This window comes from Spea bombifrons, chromosome 6 (assembly GCF_027358695.1).
Source record: "Spea bombifrons isolate aSpeBom1 chromosome 6, aSpeBom1.2.pri, whole genome shotgun sequence".
Lineage (NCBI taxonomy): Eukaryota > Metazoa > Chordata > Amphibia > Anura > Pelobatidae > Spea > Spea bombifrons.
The window spans coordinates 15,215,127-15,238,325 of record NC_071092.1 but is presented as its reverse complement, the minus strand read 5'-3'; positions in this window follow the sequence as shown (position 1 = coordinate 15,238,325).

Sequence of the window (23,199 nt, the reverse complement as noted above, 5' to 3'; positions counted from 1 at the left end):
GTTTTTTAGGCTTATAGAACTTGTTCACTTGTGTTGTGCTGGGTTCCGCTATTACTGTCTCTTGAAGTAATTATTTCCCTGATGGATTGTTTAGTGGAGAATAGTGTTGAAAATGCAGGAACACGGGGGGCGTGGTCTGACCTCTAAGGAAGATGGCTGCTTAGGCTTTGAGCTCCGCTATTCCTCTCCGCCTAAACCGGCTTTCAGTGTTCTCTTTTCGAATTCTTTTTGCTATGGGGAAGCACAATCGGCTCCCCGGGACTCCCCGGTCCCAACCACCGAGAGACAAGGCTTCACTTACCTCGGTTCGGAAGTTTTTCCAGGGCTCTGCTGATCCCGAACCCGGAGACACACCTGCCAAGATGGCGCCTTCCCCCGCCAGTTCACACGAGGATTGTGTGGACGACAACATCTCGGAGGCCTCTCATCCGGATGACCCAGCTCTGCGGCAGGTCCTGAAGCTTTTGCCTACAAAAGATGAGATGATACCGCTCATTGAGCGGGCTACTCAGGGCATAAGGGACACGCTCTCCGAAATCCGATCGGATGTCCGTCAACTGGGCGACCGCGTGGCGGCCACAGAGGAAGACACGTCCCGTATTATGGGTACGGTTGACTTATTGGCGAAACGAACATCGTCCCATGCCGACCTTATCAGAATGCTCTCCCGGCGCCTGGAGGATCTGGATAATAGAGGCCGCAGGAACAACCTCCGGATCCGGGGGATACCGGAGTCTGTCCCCCCGGAGGACATCGCTTCTACGCTCCAAATGCTGTTCAATGAGATTCTACAGAGGCCGTCTGACGCTGTGGTTAAATTGGACAGAGCTCATCGGGCCATCAGACCTCGAGGCGACCCTGGCGGCCCTCCGCGTGATATTATTTGTCGGCTTCATGATTATCCGCTAAAGGAGCAGATCATTCGTAAATGCCGCTTTGCTACCTCCATTAAGTGGCAGGACTCACCTGTGTCCGTCTACCCGGACTTGTCTCCGGTCACGCTACACACTCGCCGGGTCCTCAAACCGGTCACTGCGGCTCTACGGGAGGCCTCCATCCCCTACCAATGGGGATTCCCGTTTGCGCTAATAGTGCGCAGGGACTCTGGCACCTACATCATCCGTCAGGCTGCTGATGTATCTCCGTTCCTGGAGTCGCTGGGACTGCCCAAGATCTCTGTCCCCGACTGGGAAGACCCCTTCGAGCCTCCTCCACCTCTCCGAGATTCATCGGCTGAATGGTCTCCGCGACCCCGGCGCCACAAGCGCCAGAAGACACCTTCGTAATGACTATGACATTTCTCTACTTCCTTTTTCTCCGTCGTTTTATGTTTTTCGCTGTCGTCGTTTTGCGGACCTTTTTATTTTTTTTTTTTTTTCGGGGGCCCCTGAAGCACCCCTTTTTTTTCGTGCTGGCGGTGCTGAGACAATTGGATCCTCATTCGTCCGCCTCACCTGGGACGCGTCGCCTGCTCGTCATGTACACGCACCACTCATCTCATTTGCCTGTTTGCGGCTCCCGATCGTCCATTCTGCGGATCCCATCTGAACGCGGGATTGCTGCCTCGGGTCTTGTTCCTTGGGACATTGCGATGCTTATACATATCCTTTGCTTGGTCTATTGTCCTAGGTGGTTTGGCATGGTGTGACATGCAGGTCTAGCCCGCTCAGGTGTACCTCATATACTTGTGTTAGTTACGTACGAGTATTCCATGCTTTCTCCGCAGGTGCCCTCGGGCACCCCGTATACATGATGATTATCCACTTACATTGTATGATGACACCCACACCCCCTCGTTATATACACACACACTGCGTTGTTCAATTGCCCTCATGGGTCTTGACGTTTATTGACCTGCAGTGCTTTTTTGTTAAATGTTCCCATAGACACTGATTGCCATTTTCTTGCTTTACTTTAAGTTACCATATGGCGGGGAGGCGGCGGGCTCTTGCCTGGGCCTCTCTGTTCTTACTTACCACTATGTTTTATGTTTGCTGTACTATCTTACCAGATCTCCCCCACCAGAGCCCACCCTCCTGTCCTTTTAGGACGGGTTGTGGTTTCTTGACCTCTCGGCTGGTCTATTGGCTCACTATTGGATGCTTCGGCATCGGGCTGTTGTTTTGCCCTGTTATGTTCTTTTATGTATTTTGTTTCTTTCTTTTGTTTTTTTTGGCGAGCTTACTGTCCGGAGGAGTTAGTGATGTCTATTACTGTGCTGTTCGCTGTCCTGCCCATGGCTACTGAATCATTTCGTATCACTTCCCTTAATGTTAGGGGTTTAAATAAACCGCAGCAGCGCTCCAAACTGTTATATCTGCTGCGATCATTGAAAACACATGTTGCCTTTATTCAAGAAACCCACTTCTTGTGCTCTAAGCAACCTAAATTGTCCAACCACCTTTACAATACTGCCTACTTTGCCAGCTCCCCTTCGACTAAGACCAAGGGGGTGGCGATACTGATTCATAAGTCGGTTCCCTTTCAATGTTCTGATGTTTATAGGGACCCGGAGGGCCGATATTTGTTCCTGAAGGGGTTCCTAGGTACGCACAAAATCACCTTTGCTACTGTATACGCCCCTAACAGGGACCAAGCCCCCTTCTTGGCGAAGGTTCTTTCCCACCTGGCCCCGTATCAGGAAGGCATCACTGTTTTTGGGGGGGACCTGAATATGGTCATGGATCCACGATTGGATTGCTCTGTTGGCACGTCTCACATGTCTTATACTAAAATTAAACGGGTTAAGCGCTCACTACTATACAACCAATTGGCAGACTCCTGGAGATCTCAGAACCCTACTGCGCGTGATTATACGTTTTATTCCCCGCCTCATGATAGGTATTCGCGGATTGACGCTCTTTATTTGTCACATCATCACCTCTCGTATCTACACTCCACTTCTATTGGCCCCTGCACTATAGGGGATCATTCTCCTGTACACCTGGTGTTACGCCTACCGCCCTCCCCCCCAAACGTTTTAATTGGCGCCTTAATGAAAACTTACTCAGTAATCCACAATATGTCGCAGATTTTACTGGCCACTTGACTCAGTTTTTTAGCGAAAACACTGTGGATGATACCCCGGTTCATACGCTTTGGGAGGCCCATAAGGCTGTCATCAGGGGTCGCTTCATCCAGCTGGGTGCAAGGCTGAAACGTGCTAGCCAGGCGTCAATGGTTGCTTTGACGCGTCAAATTGCGGAACTCGAGTTGCGCCATAAATCTACCATGGCCCCTGAATTGATGGATCAGCTTAGGATCTTGCGATCCCGGCTGTCTGATTTGCTCGACACTCGGGTTCGTAGGAATTTCTTTCTCACCCGAAGTAAGTTTTTTGAACTTGGGGACAAGCCGGGTAAGCTTTTGGCGCGTGCTTTACGGGTTAAGCGTTCGGCTTCTCACATACATAAAATTCGGGATTCGTATGGCTCCCTTCACTATGAGTCTATGAAAATTGCTAACTGCTTTCATGATTTTTATAGCAACTTATACAACCTCCCTTCGCCTCCGGGGCCCGGTAATGTTCACGAGGAGCTAATTGATTCTTATTTGGCTAAACACCTCCATCGTCGGCTGTCCCAGGCGGATAGGCTTGCCCTGGACGCGCCCGTTACCCTCGACGAGATTTCGGCGGCGCTTAAGTCCCTCCCTAGGGGTAAATGCCCTGGCCCGGATGGCTTTACGCCTATGTATTATCGGAAGTTTCTCCCGGTTCTGGGCCCTCATATGGTTTCTCTCTTCTCCGCGCTAGCGAAAGGTGGCCCACTAGACCCCCACACTAATGCTGCCCATGTGACGGTCCTTCCTAAACCCGGTAAGGACGCCGAATTGTGTGGTAGTTACAGGCCCATCTCCCTCATAAACTCTGACCTGAAGATTCTGGCGAAGGTCCTGGCGCTTAGGTTGCAGCCTCTTGTCCCGTCCCTTATTCATAGGGACCAGGTTGGTTTCGTTCCTGGGAGGGAGGCCAGGGACAACGTGATTAAGATTGTCAATCTTCTCGCCTGGTCGCATCATCGTCGACTCCCCATGCTGCTGGTATCTATGGACGCGGAGAAGGCGTTTGATAGGGTCTCTTGGCCCTTTCTTTTTCGCCTTCTCTCCGCTGTGGGGCTCGGTCCGGGGTTTGTACGGATGGTGAGGGCTATGTACACTAATTCCTCGGCCTATGTACGGGTCAATGGGACTTTGTCGGAGAGAATTCCCCTGTCCAATGGTACCCGGCAGGGGTGCCCTTTGTCCCCTTTGTTGTTCATCATGATGTTAGAGCCCCTGGCTAATGCGCTTCGGGCTAATCCGATGGTTAAGGGCATACGGGTGGGGGACGAGGTCCATAAACTAGCCATATACGCCGATGACATGATGTGCACGATTACTGACCCTTTGGTTTCTATTCCTCATATTGTCGCTGAATTGGACACCTTCAACTCCCTGGCCAACTATAAAATTAACATCCAAAAATCCGAGGTTTTGGGTCTTTACGTTACCCCGGCCCACCGCACTCGGCTTTCCCGTGATCACCCTTTTCGCTGGGTCGACGGCTCCCTTACTTACCTGGGTATCCAACTTACGGCCGACCCCTCGGACCTCTTCTCACGGAACTACCTTCCCCTCCTTTCTAGTATCTCCGCTGACCTACTTCGTTGGTCCTACACTCATGTATCCTGGTTTGGTAGGATGGGGGTTATTAAAATGAATGTTTTGCCGCGCCTTTTATATCTCATCCAAGCCCTCCCTATTTTCGTGCCTCGTAGTTTCTTTAAGAGTTGCCGTAGGATCTTCGCCAGATATATTTGGTCTTCGGGCGCTCCCAGATTGGCCTTTCATCACCTGACCAGACCGAAGTCGGCTGGGGGAATGGGTCTACCCGATGTGGAAGGTTATTGGATTGCTTCACACTTACGGAGGGTGGTGGAGTGGTCGCACGGCGGGGAGAGCTCCTGGCTTACGTTGGAGGCTGCTCTGTTTTCCCATCCCCTCTCGGCGGTACCTTGGCTGCCTTCTAGATTTGCAGTCCCGCTGTTTCGGGCACACCCCACAGTTGCGCCGACGCTCGGGGTCCTTAAACGCTTGCAGGCTTCTCGTACCTTGCTGGACCTACCTGGCCCTATGACCCCGATTTCTCATAATCCTGGGTTCCCCCTGCCTGGTGGAGAGGCGGTGCTTCGCCCCTTCATATCACAGGGGGAAAAGACCCTCCGGGTCTTCAAGTTCCTGGGTGGTGGCAGGATACTCCCCTTGGAGCGTGTGCTTTCGGGCACTGCACCTACCTTTGGCCTTCGCTTTCTCTATCATCAGGTTAAGCATTTTATTTTGTCCCTTTCCCCGCTTCCTTTGCTAGCTAGGCCCCTTACTCCTTTTGAGTCGCTCTGTGTCCATGCGACCTTGCCTTCCCATCTACTCTCTACTATATATAAACTGTATATAGATAATCGTACCTCTACGAGACCTTTTTTCTTGGCTCTGTGGGAGGGTGAGCTGGGCATTACTGTAGATACGGAGGCCTGGGACCGTGCTATTGCCCTCACGCATAGTTGTTCCATCTCCAGTAGGCTCCAGGAGTCTGCCTATAAACTTCTCACGCGCTGGTATAGAGTCCCCGTTGCAATCCATCTTTTTGCGGCTCATGTGTCTCCCTTGTGCTGGAGGTGTGGCCGGGATAGGGGTACCTTTCGTCACATCTGGTGGGATTGTTCACTGGTTCAGCCGTATTGGTCCGTCATTTTCCGTGTGTTACGCCATATAGAGACCCCTGATTTCCCCTTGGATCCGGCCAGTGTCCTTCTCCATATCCATGATGCCCCTGTTGGCTCGTTTAAGCGCTCTCTTACCATGCAACTGCTTAATGCCGCCAAGGTGGTTATACCACGGTTTTGGAGGAAGGCTGAGACCCCGCCCGTTTCTGCCTGGCTTGCGAGGGTTGGTTTTATCCACCAGATGGAGGAATTAGTTATGTCCTCTAAGGGCTTGGCCTATAATCACGAGATGAAATGGCTTCCATGGCAGTCCCTCATAACCTCCTCTACCTTTCCCGCCCTGCTGTCTATTTCTTCCGGGACGGTATAGCCGGCCTGTTGACACCCATGACTGTTGCAGGCTCCCCTGTCCTATGGTCCCTCCTCGGTGTGTATGGGCGCCTCCTCCCTACAGATTTTCTGACGGTACTCCTCCGGACTGGTTCCGCGATCCTCGCCTCTGGTTTTCTTTTCTTTATTATGTTTTTGGATTGTTGTTTGGGCCTCATGTGCCCCTGTTTTATCTCGGTTTTTATGGCAAGGCAACGCCGCATGCTGTGGATCTAGCATTGATATCTACTCTTTATGTGATTGTCCCGATGCCCTCTCTACGCTGTTGACCGTCTATTTGTGACACTTTTGTATACTGGGCTATGTACTTTTTCCACGGTCTGTATTTTTGCTTTATGTCATGCTTGTACATGTTTACCGTACTGTCTGTTTTTTATTGATGTTTAATAAACTGAGATTTATTGAAAATGCAGGAACACGATCATACAAGTAGTTAAGGGGACACTCCAGCTGTCGTAAGCCCTTTAACAGTACAGAGCTGCTGTTATTTTTGTACAAGTCGTGACAATGGCTGCTTGCGTGTAGGTATTAGACTACTTGGCATCACAAATATATCAATATGTATAATAAGGGCAGTGTCTGGTCTTCTCTATTTAATTTCCTTAACAGTTTATTATATTGAAAAATGTGTTCCAAATCATATGAGTAAGCATATTTTCCAGTCTTGTGAAATGTTCTTTAGTCCACTAATACTACTACAGATAAGGAAAGAATCACATAGATAATAACCGCTTAGGTACCAGAATAAAATTAAAAGAAACACTATAACAACTATGTTTTTGGTTTTCTCACTTTCATAGTCATTTTGAATGTATAAAAAAAGTCCAGAGCTCATGATAAATATAGGAGAAAGCTTTAATGAACTTTTAATTCTAATTTCACCTCAACGGCATTGTTAAAATATTGTTTATTAAAAGATAGATGCACAGTTCCAAATTCTCATCCTGGTAGTGCTACCTAAAAACTGAACAAAACCATTTTGTAGAGGTATATATAAAAACACAGATTTAGTATACTTCCCTATAGTATATTTACAGGTATATGTATCCTTAAAATGTAAGTGGGTTTTATTTACTAAAAAAGGACACTCCTTTCCTATTTGAGATATCCACATAAACCTGCCTTCCAAACCACCCGCCCTTCATTTCAACCAAATGGGCAAAGAATTGAGTGAAACCGTGGTAACAGAACATGGTGGGTATTCCCATTTCCTGCCCACAGTCATGAATGGCATGTTATAATTGAGTAAAGGCAGAAGCTGTTTATGCTTAGGGCATTAGAGGCATTGCAGGTGGCTGCAATGAAAGCAATGAAGCAATTTAAGGCTTCTTAAAAGATGAGTGCTATATCAAGAAAGAACCTTGACTCCAACTCTGTTATGAAACACAATATTTGTTTTTTTCATTGCCAAGAATAGTAAATCTATATTTAGCCTGTTTTCCATTTTCTTAATTTCCTAAATAGAACAAGGGAATGTGAATTACAAACTATTTAGGTATGTCTTTATTGTGATTACTACTACCGATAAAGATTTAATCATTTTTTCCAGTGGCCATAATAATGAAATGGTATGAACAAAAATCACACAAAATAGCAAAAGTGTTGTAGACGTGTTCTAGGAGTTTTATAACATAATCCGTTTTATCTGAATGATTTTAATAGGAGTAAATCCAATATGCTGGGATTTGGGTTTGCATTGTTTGTGTCTAACATATGTGCTGAAACTCACAAAGGAAAGTGGCAAAAGTATTTACAACAGTAACAGCTAACAGAATAAATAGATATGAAACAGGGCTGAGGATGAGGCAATAATGTCAGACATGCCGAGAAAACCGCAACCGAGTATATAAAATTATTCCTAATGGAAGCAATCAGGCAATATGCCTGCTTTGACCTACAGGGGTTTGTTTGTATTGTAAGTCTCTCTAGAAAGTCTCCCAAATTGTCAAGTGAAGAACATTTTTTTATGCAATGTCCTCCCCCATCCTATCCATCTTTCCCACTCCCTTTGGTCCTTCAAAAAATCCTTCAAGACCCACTGTGTCGGGCTCACAATGTGCTTATCATCTATGTCTGGCTAACTGTATACTGATGAGGGCCATGCTAAAACACCTGCACACAGTGGCGGCTGGTGGGTAATTCCAATGGGGGTTTACAATATATACATTTTTTAGGTTAAACTACATTTCCCTAAATTAACCCTAAAGACCCCATCAAGCAAAACTGCCCCTAAATTAACCCTAAACACCCCATCAACCACAACTGCCCCTAAATTAACCCTAAAGACCCCATTAACCATAACTGCCCCTAAAGTAACCCTAAAGACCCCATTAACTGCCCCTAAATTAACCATAACTGCTCCTAAATTAACCCCCACCTCCCCTAACTTTCAGCAGCCCAATAGTATAGCCTGAAAACAAAGTTCTTTAAAACGCATACATAAACGCATAAAGCAGAAAAAAACAAACATGTAACTGTCCTAAAGTGTGTATGCTGCACGTAGGATCAGAGAGAGTGTGTTTGTATCTATGTGTAAGTGTATGGTGTTTGAGTGTACGTGTGTATGTGTAAGTGTGTATGTACACAAATACAGTTATTACTGTTCCAAATTGCTGATTTGGTTGCTGATAAAGGGCCGCTGTACACCTATGAAGCTATTCCATTAAAATCAGCCCTTTCAAGCTGCAATAGTAATTTACAACATTATACCATATTTCTGATCCATTTGATGTTATGTTAATGGACAAAATTTGCATTTCTTTCAAAACAAGGACAATTTTAAGTTACCCCAAACTTTTGAACAGTAGTGTATGTGTAAGTGTATATTGTTAGAGTGGCTGTGTGTGTATATAGACCTTTTACATATTTACGCACACTCTTATCCATACATGCTCATGCTCCACACTAGGGCTGCAACTAACGATTATTTTAATAATCGATTAGTTGGCCGATTATTTTTTCAATTAAAATAATGTAATAAAAAACGTACAATTTACACTTTCATCTCTTTATCGCAATGGCCTCTCTCTCTCTATTCACCTTCTTATTTTACTCAAAAAGAAAGGTTGGAATGCAGCACTCAGCAGTGAAATGGTGCATGAGCCAGGGTACCACCAAGTCCCTCAATAAATCCAAAATAAAGAAGCAGAGGCTCAGCACTCAAATGATAAGGTGAGTTTATTTCACACAGGCAACGTTTCGACGCACAGGTCTTTCTCAAGCCTTAGAAACATTAGTGCACACATTCAAATATTTATGCAACAGCAAGTGATTAAGGGGTCGGAATCGCTTCCTAAGCAGAAACTGTGTTGCTGACATGCCTCAGTATCGAGGCATGTCAGCAACACTACCCCCCTACCCCGATCGCCTTGTGATTGCTCCGAGGATGGCATTAACAATAGATCTGAGTTCACAGAGGGTCAATCCAGACCCTCTTGAGAACTCTCGAGCTCCTCCTGCAGGTTGAATGCAGGCACTGCATCCAACCATGCAAGGTCAATGGAGCCCAGCTCACTAATGAGAGTGACTAGTAATAAAAAAAAAAAAAAAAAAATTGGTCAAAAATGTTTAAAAAAATTTAAAAAAATATGGTAACATGTAAAAATCCCCACTGTCACCAAAAAAAAAAACAAAACAAAGTTTTTAATAAGCAAGTCCTAAAATTCTTTATCTTTACAAAAATTCCAGCATGGAAAGAGTTAAAATATTGGCATTACAAATGCCCATAGGGTGTCTAGTATTAAAAAATATATGAGTTGATGGGGTAAATTGAATTGGCCGGGTTCAAAGATGTCCCAAATATGGGACATGGGGCAGATGTCTAAATGGCAAAAAAATACACATCTCACAAAGGCGGCATTTTACCTCCCAAATAACCCAACAAACCCATGCATGTGGGCTATCACTGCGCTCAGGAGATGTTACTGAACACATATTGGGGTGTTGTTTGACACGGACATATACCAGGAGCGATAAATTTATACCTGAAGTACAACGTGTGTGAAAAAAATACAAAAAAAATTTACTACCATAAAGTTTCACAAAGGGTGGTGGTAAAATTAGTGCATGGAAAGGGTTAAAATACCAGCATTTCAGATACCTTGGGGTGTCTAGTTTTTAAAAATATATGACTTGATAGGGTAAATTGCATTGGCTGGCTTCAAAGATACCCGAAATGGCACATGGGGGGAAGAATTACCAGATTTGGAAAAAAAGGTTTTGAAATAGCAAAACGCTACCTGTACTTATTGCCCAATAACGTGAAGAAAAAAGCAAAAAACCATAAAAACATTGGGTATTTCTAAACTCAGGACAAATAGTAGAATCTATTTAGCAGATTTTTTCATTAGTTTTTGCAGATGAGTAAAAGTTTTCTGTTTAAAAAGTGAGAAAAAGTAATTTTTTAACAAAAAATCCCCATATTTTATCATTTCTTTTATAGTAAATTAGATGATATGATAAAATGAATGGTATCTAAAGAAAGCCATGTTTGTCCTGGAAAAAACAATATATAATATGTGTGGGAGCATGAAATGAGAAAGAAGAAAATCACAGCTAAACAGTAACACTGAAAAACGTTAAAAGAGCCATTGTCCCGCAATATACTACGAGTAAAAACCCCTATTGTCCTTAAGGGGTTAATAAAAACTATGAGAAAAAAGCCTTGTTTATATTTTCTTTTATTTACCAAACTGCCCCCAGTTATGCACATCTGACCCCCAGATTGCCACTCTGCCCCATATATACCTTATACCTCCTATATGTCAGAGATTCCACTGTGCCCCCTTATATGCCACTGTGCCCCCTTATATGCCACTGTGCCCCCGATATGCCTTATACTCCTTATATGCCAGTGATATGCAACTGAGCCCCCTGATATACCTTTTACCCCCAGATATGTCTTATGCCCCCCTGATATGCCTAATATTGATATGCCTAATACCCCCTATATGCCTTATAATTTCCAATATGCTACTCGCCCCCATTTATGCCTTATACCTCCCTATATGCCACTGTGCACCCTGATATGCCACTCCGCCCCCATAATTGCCCTGCACCACCCTGAAATTCATTATACTCCCTGATTCACCACTCTGCCTCCCCCAGATATGCCACTCTGAAATTCATTATACCCCCCATACACCACTCTACCTCCCCCTATACACCACTCTAACTCCCCCAGATATGCCATTCTGCCTCCCTGAAATTCATTACACCCCAATACACCACTCTGCTACCCTGAAATTCATTATATCCCCCCATACACCACTATAACTCACCCATACACCACTCTGCCTCCTCCCCCCTCCCATATACCACTCTGCCTCCTCCCCCCTCCCATACTCCACTCTGTCTCCTCCCCCTCCCATACACCACTCTGCCTCCTCCCCCTCCCATACTCCACTCTGCCTCCTCCCTCCTCTCATACTCCACTCTGCCTCCTCCCCCCTCCCATACTCCACTCTGCCTCCTGACCCCTCCCATACTCCACTCTGCTTCCTCCCCCTCCCATACTCCACTCTGCCTCCTCCCCCTCCCATACTCCACTCTGCCTCCTGACCCCTCCCATACTCCACTCTGCCTCCTCCCCCTCCCATACTCCACTCTGGCTCCTCCTCTTCCCATACACCACTCTGGCTCCTCCCCCTCCCATACTCCACTCTGCCCCCCCATACTCCACTTTGCCTCCTCCCCCTCCCATACTCCACTCTGCCTCCTGTCAGCAACTGAGGTTCACAAGACACCAGGGAGCCGGGTAGAGAGGCAGAGTGGTGTTTGGGAGGGGGAGGAGCCAGTGTGGTGTATGGGAGGGTGGCTCCCATACACCCCTCTGACTCCTCCCACCTCCCATTCACCGCTCTGCCTCTCTCCCGACTCCCTGGTGTTTTGTGAACCTCCGTTGCTGACAGGCACTTTCACTGCAGCTTCATAGACGCCTCAGTGTAAGTGAAGGGCAGTAACGGAGGCTGTCTGTGAGCATCGCGCAGACCCCCACCGGCTGACAGAGAGGATGATCCTCTGCAGGAGACCTCAATTCTCTGTCAGCCGGTGGGGGTCTGTACGATGTGCACAGACAGCCTCCGTTACTGCCCTTCACTTACGCTGAGGCTTCTATTACAGCGTTGCGGGGGATCTGGATTCTAGTGTTATAATCCGATCTCTGTTTGAGGTCGGATTATATAAGGAGAGGAGTTTTTCAGAGCATTTGCTCTGAAAAAACCTCTTTTTATAGTCGATAAAAATCGATTTGCCTAATCGATAATGAAAATCATTGTTAACGATTTTAATTATCGATTATTTGTTTCAGCCCTACTCCACACATGCTAACACACTCACTCTAGCACACACTCATGCTAACACTCACATACACGCTCATGCTAACAGACACACACATACACATTTACTCTAACATCCATACATACATACTCACTTACTCACATCACCCCTTACCTTCCCGGAGGCTCCTTTCAGCTGCAGCCGCACTTTCACTGTGGGGTTGCATCAAATTGCATTTGATCTTGCTCGAGTTCTTCCTCAGTGAATGAACTTTTTTAAGTTCAGTTGTCCCCCTGTCCTCAGGCCAGGCTGCCCCGCCCCTGGATGGACAGTCAACAGATCATCCCTAAGGCAGACAGCCGACTGGCAAATTTCTTAATATCCTGGTTCATAAAGAGGAGATGGGGAAAATTGCTAATAAGAGTGAAATGTAGGATGGACTGCTCTACTGGCCTGGGTTCTAACAAATATGCACGGTCCCTTTAAAAGGAAGACATGCAGGGACCTTTGTTTTCCTGTCCTCTCCAAAATGGCTTGCTTCGTACAAAGCAGCCTTAAAGGTTTAGCATGGGTGTAAAATTGGTAGGGTTTAAACAGTAACATTTTCAGATTCGCATAGTTTAAAATGGGATGAGTGGATAAAGCAGTTAAAGTATATGGTGCTTAAATTGTTATGTTCAACTAGAATTGATACTTTTTTCTTTTTTTTTTTTCTTCAAGATTTTACATTTATATGTAAGGATTCACTATATTTGATATTGTTGTAAATATCTGAAAATCATAGCCTTATCATGAATTTGAGGCTCAACAGAAGATAAAAGAAAACCATTATGTTTTATTGAAAAACAACTTTATAATGGCACAGTTGATATCCTTGAGATTAGAAAACAAAGGGTAATCATGCCAGTAGATAATAATAGTATTATTATTTCCTTACTGTTAATATTATCCCCAGGGAAGATGTAACTGCCTGGAATCCTAGCAAGATTTTCTACTTTTTGGCATACAGTATATATGTTTTGCTGTAACAATGAAAAAGTAGCTGTGAAATATAAAGTTGCCACTATGTTTTTGCTAGGCTCATGAAAGAAATAGGTCTTGAGCCCACAGCCAATCTTCACAGCCCTTTGATGATACTACTACTTCTGCACGAAATTACTGTCGGCATACACATTGGCATCTCATGTTTAAAAATATAATTAATGCCAGAAATGCATGAAATGTGTAAAAGCCCACAAGTGTATTGCAGAACCAAGTATTTATGATGCAGTTAACGCTTTTTTCAGTTAATGTCACAATTCTGTACTTCACATCACATGACTCCGATGCGTTCCTGTTCCTGTTTGAGCAACGCAGAGGGAAATAGCGGCCCCCACGGAAGTCTGAGAGCAGCATCAGAAGATCTGAGTGGGGGAGTAAATTAATAAATATATGTGTGTATGTGCGATAGCATGGATGGGTGTGTAGGGGGCACAGGGAGGCTGAAAGTGATGTGCATGTACTGGCTGCCTGAGCATGATAGTTAACAATTGCTAGCAGCTAACATCAATCACACTCATATCATACCCAGGGAGCCAGTACAATAACTTTATGTAATATTTTTTTTTCAGATTTCAGGCCCCAAAATTAAGGTGCGTCTTATACATGGGGAAAAATTGTATATTGTTTGTACAATGTGTGGTAAAGTGTATGGGAGCGTGGTTGATGGTATATATATCTCACCTGGTTACCTCTGCCAGGCATGGTAGCAAACCCAGGTGCTCTCAGGTGAGGCTTCCTAAGCTCGTTACTGGGGAGGAAGCCTTAAAAGAGAGGGCTGTTAAGTTTGCAGGTGAAGGGAGAAACTGAATGAAGGAGCAGCTACAGCCAGCGCTGCAGCTCACCAGGTATGAAGCTTTACCCCATACAAAACTGGTTACTTTGCTTTGCGTCAGACCTTAGGCTGCTAGAGAGGTATCCTGCTGTTTAGTTAGAGCCGGACAGGCTTATAGTTTGTTTTGTTTACAAGGTGCTCTGTGACTACAACATCTAAATAAACGCGCTTTTACGTTGGAAACCTGTGTGAAACTGTCATTGCCGCCCCATGCGTGAGCTGTCCCCTACAATTGGTGGAGAATGCGGGCACAGTGGTGCTAGGAGCAACGGCAGGACAAAACACAGCATCTGAATTTTGTGGACATTTAAAGGGCCGGAAGCATATGTCCTGAGTGAAGGCTGCAGCACTGTAAGGCCCATCCGGCACAATGGAGGAAGTGATAAAGCAGCTGATACAGGCTAACCTGAGACATGAGCAGGCCTTGGAACAGCAACGGAAGTTTCATGCAGAGGCTTTTCACGCCCAGCAACATGCGCAACAGCAGACTATGGCCCAACAACAGGAAACGAATCGCCTGTTAATGGAGCAGATTGCTGCGCTCAGAGAGACTGTTGTGGCTCAGTCCCAACAAGTGGAGGCAAGCCCCCTTGAGACTGTTAACGTGAGGAGGGCCGTTCAGCGGGGCTTACAAAAAATGACACCCGACGACGACGTTGAGGCATACCTCACCGTATTTGAGAGAGTGGCGGAGAGAGAGAGACTGCCAGTTGCAGAGTGGGCAGAAGTGATTGCACCCTTCCTGACTGGTGAACCGCAAAAGGCCTACTATGACCTCAGGGAGCAGGATGTCCGGGACTTTACAAAACTAAAAATGGAGATCCTTGCTCGCCTGGGTGTTACGCCCGCTGTTCGGGCCAAGAGAGTCCACTGTTGGAAATACACCATGGACAAGCCTGCCAGGTCCCAGATGTATGATCTGATTCATCTTGTACGCAAGTGGCTGGAACCAGAATCCACTACACCAGCCCAGATTGTGGAAAAGGTGGTAGTGGACCACTACCTCCGCGCCCTCCCGGCGGAGCTACAACGGTGGGTTGGGCATGGAGACCCCAGAACTGCTGAGCAGCTTGTCAACATGGTGGAAAGGTTCATAGCAACCGAGGACTTCCTCCGTGAGGTCCCTGCGGCACCAACACCTTCCAAGACTGTCAGACCCGCGACATCTTTGGGTAAGAGAGTTCCAGCTGGAGGTGTATGGAAAAATGTGAGAGAGAGCAGGGCTCTAGAGTTTGGGCAAGGGCAAAAGACTGATCCTGAACCCCTGGGACCCCACAATCCTAGAAAGGGCTCCCTACTAAGGAGGCCAGGGACCCCCCAGTGCTGGAGGTGCCATGAGTGGGGACACATAGCCGCCTATTGCCCTCTTAACTCAGAGCCCATGGTGTGTGACGCTAGTCGGCGTCAGTCCCTGTTTGCAGAACCTGTTTGTGCAGCCATTCCAGAATCAGAGACTGAGCCGCATTTTTGTATGGTGAAGATAGGTGACTGCTCCGTGAAGGCACTTTTGGACTCGGGTAGCCTGGTGACTTTGGTTCGGGCTGGCCTTGTGACTATGGACTACGTGCCGAACAAGCACATAAGAGTGCTATGCATCCACGGGGATATTGTAGCTTACCCTGTGGCCCCCATTAAGTTGGTGACCCCATCTGGAACTGTGACCTACGAAGTCGGAGTTGTAAAAAGACTTATGCATGCGGTTATTTTAGGCCGCGATTTCCCCTTGTTCTGGGAGTTGTGGAGAAGGGGGAACGTTTCTGCAGCTGGGGAACAAACTCCGGCAGAGTCTGTAACCCTCCCTGTAAATAATGGGTCAGGTGAGACGGCCATTGGGAACAATGATACCAGTAAGGGGCATGATGAAAAGGATCTAGGCCCACCTGAAATGTATAGTGAAGATTCTTTCCCCTTGCAGGTGTTAGCTGGGGAGGAAGAAGAAGAAACTTCCCTACCCGGCCAACAGGTCTTAGATTTAGAAATGTCTCGGGGTAACTTCGGGACCGAGCAAGTGAGAGACCCCACTCTGGGAACTGCACGGGCAAATGTCATGGTAGTAAATGGGGTACCACAGGAACCCGAAGCTGACCAGAAATTTCCGCATTTTGCCATGAATGGGGATCTAGTGTACCGGGTCACCAAAGTTAACAAGGAAATTGTGGAACAGCTTCTGGTGCCAAAACCATACCGACACCTGGTGCTGGACATAGCCCATAACCATGTGTTTGGGGGGCACTTGGGGACTAATAAAACACAAGAGAGGGTCCTCCAAAGGTTTTATTGGCCTGGGGTATATGAAGAAGTAAAAAGGTATTGTGAGTCATGCCCCACATGCCAGAAGAGTGCCCCAACACCACACTTCCGTAGCCCCTTGGTGCCACTTCCCATCATTGAAGTACCATTTGAGAGAGTTGCCATGGATTTGGTAGGGCCCATTGTCAAATCTGCTAGGGGACACCAATACATTTTGGTTGTCTTGGATTATGCTACCCGGTACCCAGAGGCGGTACCCTTAAGAAACATGGCCTCCAAAAATATTGCTAGGGAGTTGTTTTACATGTTCTCTCGCACGGGGATCCCTAAAGAAATTCTTACTGACCAGGGTACGCCCTTTATGTCACGGGTCATGAAAGACCTGTGTAAGTTGTTTAAAATCACTCACCTCCGTACCTCAGTGTACCACCCTCAAACAGACGGGTTAGTGGAGAGGTTTAACAAAACCCTAAAGCATATGCTAAAAAAGGTGGTAGAAAGGGATGGTCGGGATTGGGACTGTCTATTACCCTACCTCATGTTCTCTATCCGGGAGGTGCCCCAAGCATCTACAGGGTTTTCCCCCTTTGAGTTAGTGTATGGCCGACATCCACGGGGTTTGTTAGATATTGCCAAAGAAACTTGGGAGACCGAGGCCACCCCATATAAGAGTGTTATTGAACATGTGGCTCAGATGCAGGAGCGAATAGCGACGGTGATGCCTATAGTTAAAACGCATCTGCAAAGAGCGCAGGAGGCCCAGAGCAGAATTTATAACAGATCTGCCAGGTTGAGGGCCTTTAATCCTGGGGACAGGGTCCTGGTTTTAGTGCCCACCGTTGAAAGTAAGTTTTTAGCCAAGTGGCAGGGTCCCTATGAGGTTGTAGAGAAGATGAGTGAGGTGAACTACAAGGTCCATCAACCGGGCAGGAGAAAACCCTTCCAGGTTTACCACGTAAACCTGATCAAGCCGTGGAAAGAGCGGGAGTCTTTGGGGGCGACCCAGGCAGGGGTCAAAGAAGTGGGGCAACCAGTTCCCCCAGTAACCATAGGAGAGGCACTGTCAGTGCCCCAGAAGCAGGAGGTGAGGGAGTTCCTGCAGGAAAACAGACGAAAGTTTTCGGACCTACCTGGCCGTACCCACCTCATAAAACACCATATTAAAACTGAGCCTCACAGTAAAGTGAACCTGAAGCCATACAGGATACCAGAAGCCCGTAGAGAGGCGGTATCCACGGAGGTCAGGCGCATGCTTGAATTAGGTGTTATTGAGGAATCTACTAGTGAGTGGTCAAGCCCCATAGTGCTAATCCCAAAGCCCAACGGGACGTGGAGGTTCTGTAATGACTTCAGGAGATTAAATGAGGTCTCGAAGTTTGATGCGTACCCCATGCCCCGAGTGGATGAACTGGTTGAGAGGCTTGGGAAGGCAAGGTACATTACAACACTTGACCTTACAAAGGGCTATTGGCAGATACCGTTAACTGAGGAGGCTAAAGAGAAGACTGCCTTTTCCACTCCAGAGGGCCTGTTCCAGTATGTTGTGATGCCATTTGGGTTACATGGGGCCCCTGCTACCTTTCAGAGGCTGATGGATCTGATTTTGAGACCACATCGTGATTATGCCGCTGCTTACCTGGACGATGTGGTAATTTTTTCGTCTGACTGGAAAAGTCACCTCGGTAAGGTACAGGGCGTGTTAGACTCCATTAGTGATGCAGGCCTAACCATAAACCCTGAAAAATGTGCAGTGGGTCTGGAGGAAGCAAGATACCTGGGTTATATCATTGGTAGGGGGCTGGTTAAACCCCAGATCAATAAGATTGAGGCGATACAGAACTGGCCTAGGCCAGTAACAAAGAAACAAGTGAGGGCTTTCCTTGGCATAACCGGGTACTACCGTCGGTTCGTGCCCAATTTTGCCTCCATGGCCACACCATTGACAGACTTAACAAAGGGTGGTAAGTCAGTGATGGTAAAGTGGAACCCCGAGGCAGAAAGGGCTTTTCAGAGTCTGAAGTCTGTCCTGTGTGACCAGCCAGTGCTCGTTTCCCCTGATTTTAGGAAACCATTTCTGGTTCAGACAGACGCGTCTGCTAGAGGTTTGGGGGCAGTTTTGTTACAAGTGGTTAATGGGGAAGAACACCCAGTGCTGTACTTGAGTAGGAAACTGACCCCAGCCGAGGAAAATTATGCCATAGTGGAAAGGGAGTGTCTCGCCATCAAGTGGGCGTTGGAGTCCCTGAGATATTATCTCCTGGGCAGGGAATTCGTGTTGGTGACTGACCATGCTCCTCTGGCATGGATGAAACAGAATAAGGAGAGGAATGCAAGAGTGACCAGATGGTTTCTCTCCTTGCAAAATTTTAGATTTACAGTGGAGCATAGACCAGGGAAGTTACATGGGAATGCGGATGCGTTGTCCAGGGTGTACTGTATGGTTGCTGACGCTGTCCAGACCTCTGGTCTGGAGTCGACGGGGGGGATATGTGGTAAAGTGTATGGGAGCGTGGTTGATGGTATATATATCTCACCTGGTTACCTCTGCCAGGCATGGTAGCAAACCCAGGTGCTCTCAGGTGAGGCTTCCTAAGCTCGTTACTGGGGAGGAAGCCTTAAAAGAGAGGGCTGTTAAGTTTGCAGGTGAAGGGAGAAACTGAATGAAGGAGCAGCTACAGCCAGCGCTGCAGCTCACCAGGTATGAAGCTTTACCCCATACAAAACTGGTTACTTTGCTTTGCGTCAGACCTTAGGCTGCTAGAGAGGTATCCTGCTGTTTAGTTAGAGCCGGACAGGCTTATAGTTTGTTTTGTTTACAAGGTGCTCTGTGACTACAACATCTAAATAAACGCGCTTTTACGTTGGAAACCTGTGTGAAACTGTCATTGCCGCCCCATGCGTGAGCTGTCCCCTACAAATGCTATGATCATACTCTGACCCCTCACATTTTTGAAAATATTTTAACAACACTGAAGAAATGACACTCTGTCCCCTCAAAATAACACACAGCCAATAATGTCTAAACCTTGGCAACAAAAGTGACTATACCCCTAAGTGGAAATCTACAAATTGGGCCCAGTTAGCCATTTCCCCTTCCCGGTTTCATGTGACTCTTTAGTGTTACAAGGTCTCAGGTGTGAATGAGGAGCAAGTGTGTTAAATTTAGTGCTATTGCTCTCATACTGGTCACTGGAAGTTCAACATGGCACCTCATGGTAAAGAACTCTCTGAGGATCTGAAAAAAAGAATTGTTGCTCTACATAAAGATGGCCTAGGTTATAAGAAGATTGCCAAGATCCTGAAACTGAGCTGCAGCACGGTGGGCAAGACCATACAGCGGTTTCACAGGACAGGTTCACTCAGGACAGGCCTCGCCATGGTCAACCAAAGAAGCTGAGTACACGTGCTCAGTGCGAGTGCTGCCAGCATTGCTGCAGAGGTTGAAGGTGTCGGGGGTCAGCCTGTCAGTGCCAACATGTACTGTGACATCCTGAAGCAGAGCATGATGTCCTCCCTTTGGAGACTGAGACGCAGGGCAGTATTCCAACATGAGAACGACCCCAAACACACCTCCAAGATGACAACTGCCTTGCTGAAGAAGCTGAGGGTAAAGGTGATGGATTGGCCAAGCATGTCTCCAAAACTAAACTCTATTGAGCATCTGTGAGGCATCCTTAAACGGAAGGTGGGGGAGCGCAAGGTCTCTAACATCCACTAGCTCTGTGATGTCATCATGGAGGAGTGGAAGAGGACTGCAGTGGCAACCTGTGAAGCTCTGGTGAACTCCATGCCCAAGAGGGAAAATAATGGTGGCCACACAAAATATTGACACTTTTTGCCCAATTTGCACATTTCCACTTAGGGGTGTACTCTCTTTCCAATGTTTAGACATTAATGGATGTGTGTGGAGTTTTTTGAGGGGACAGCAAATGTACACTGTTATACAGGCTGTACACTCACTACTTTACATTGTAATTTCGATACACTATATGACCAAATGTTTGAGGACAGCTGACCATCACTCCTATGTGAGCTTGTTGGACATCCTATTTCAAAGTCCTTCACTGGAATTAACGGGCTTAGCCCAAACCCCAGACCATAATCCCTCCTTCAACAAAATTTTCAGCAGGCACTATGCAGTTCAGTTGATAGTGTTCTCCTGGCATTCGCCAAACCCAAACGCCAAACAGACTTCCAAATATTGAAGTGTGATTAATCAGAGACACATTTTTCTTTCTTTTGACAAAATCAGAAAAGACCTTACAAATTATTTTAACTTAACTTAGACTTTACCAGAATCAGTAATGCATGTGCCCGCAGAATGGCCTTACAGGCTAAACTTAGTTATTAGGATGTAGACTAAGGTATCAGGGATGAATGCATCGCTGCAAAATGTAGAGTAAAAATTATTCCACGCAAATTGTTAAGTAACCCTTTGGAATATGTAGCATATTGTTATTTCAAAACCATTTGTTTTCAAAACTCGTCATTCTCCCACCATGTCCTATTTGGCACATCTTTGAAGCCAGTCAGTTCAATTTACCTCATGAAACCATATATATGAAAACTAGACACCCCATAGTGTTTAAAATGCTAGTATTTTAACTATTTCCAAGCACTAATTCCACTACCAGCCCTTTTCTTGTTCTCCATACACATTGTACTTCAAGTATGAATTTTTCAATTCAATTTATAGTCTTTCAATATAGTGAATAAGATCACTTTTAGGAGTGGTCGTATGGGGCTCCTGCATTTAGAGCAATACCAGCTGAGTGAAGAAAGCACCAAGTGCTGATTCGCATGTTGCGTAAAAGTCACCAATGCTCTGATGATTCCACAGGGGAAGCATTAATATAAGCACAAAAACTGTGCAGCAGTCATGAAAGGGGTTTCCATGGCCGGGCAGCTGCATGCAAGCCTCACTTCACCAAGTACAATGCCAAAACATCTTTTTTTATTAACTCTCAATGAGCAGGAACATGAATAAATTACAAACCATATATGATAAACTGCAAAAAATGTTAAGCATTTCTATGTATAAATATAATTTCTCTTCCCATTGCCAATCGTGTTATATACAGGTTAGGTGATAACCTGTATATAACACGATTGGCAATGGGAAGAGAAATTATATATAAGCCTGTGTGTTTCCCCACTAAAAGGTTCTTCTTTCCCTGGACATTAGTCTTGTCTAATGCTTCAGGGACCCGCCATATCACCTATTGTCCTTTTCAGGACAACCTCTGCCTCAGCGAGTTGCAGTGCTATATTCGGGAGGACACTGGGCCAGTTCCTGAACGCTGCCTCGCTAGTATCGTCTAGCGCTGGTAGCAGTTAACTCTTTTCAGTCCCGGCAGGCAGCATCCCAAAACCGACGGGTGTACCCAGCCGGGGTACCAGGCGTGCCTGTCAGTTTTCTAGGCTAGGGGTGCTGTGTAGACCGAGGGCAGATATTTTTTAGTATTCACTTGCATATATAAAGATGTGCTTATAAACTGAGCCTGTATTTTCAATCTACAGTATGATTTTACTGAAAACTAGATAACATTAAAAAAGAAAGTTATTGTAGGATTTAGAAACAATGTTTCACGCACACAAGAGTCAGGTAGAACCCAAGGGTAGCAGTAACGTGGTCAAAACAAGTCGAGATCAGGATACCAGGAGTCAGGATCAACGGATAACAAGCCAAAGTCAGGATAACGGAGAATCAACGTAAACGAGGAAACAAGCCGTGGTCAAACAGGAAAGGACTGCTGAGGATACCGCGCACTGAGGGAAGGAAATTTCTCTGTACTGGCTTCTGCTGGAGCGGTTGTGAGGTGGAGGAAGGTCTACCTCTTCTCCGCGGCGGTTGCTGTAGCGGCAGCTGAGATGAGGAGGGGGTCTCCCCCTCAGAAGGCGGGGAAGAGGCGTGCCACCTATGCAGGTATGCAAAAGGGCTACCACTGGACGACCACCACCAGGACGAGACGGCCATTTAGCATGAAAGGCACTAATCAGGCGTGAAGCTGGCACCCAGGAAAGTCCCTCTGGACCGAGACCCCTCTAATGTACTAGATACTGCAGAATTTCCTGCTGTCTCCAGGAGTCAAAGATAGACGGGGAATCTGTTTCTCCATATGCCTTATAGGAACATCTGCTACTGTCACTCTTTGGGAGGTGAAACAATTGCAGATCAGGGGCTTAAGCAATGAAGCATGGAAGACACAAGGAATGCAAAGGGTCCTGGGCAACAAGAGTTCATATGCCACTGGGTTAACCCAGCGGACAACTGGAAATGGACCAATGAACCACGGTGCCAATAGAAGGTACCCTGAGCTTCAGGTAGTTGGTTGACAGCCAAACTTTATCCCCAGGTTGGTAAGTCGGGTTAGGAGATTGTCTCCCAATGGCCTGCCGTTCCTGACAATGAGCAGCTTGTTCGAGTGCAGAATGAGCCGAAGCCCAGGTGGAGTCTCTTATCTAATGCCAGAACTGGCAAGGTAGGTTTTGTCCCTGGGAAAGACTGTGGGCGGAGACCATAGAGGCAGAAGAAAGGCAACGTTTCAGTAGACTCTTGAGGAGCATTGTTTCAAGCAAATTCCAGAATGGCAAAAGATCAACCTAATTATACTGGTGGTTATTAATGAAGAGCTGTAGGTATTGCTCGCGATGTTGATTAGCCCTCTGATACTGTCACGCACAGCAAGGTTAGAGACACCGGAGTCAGGT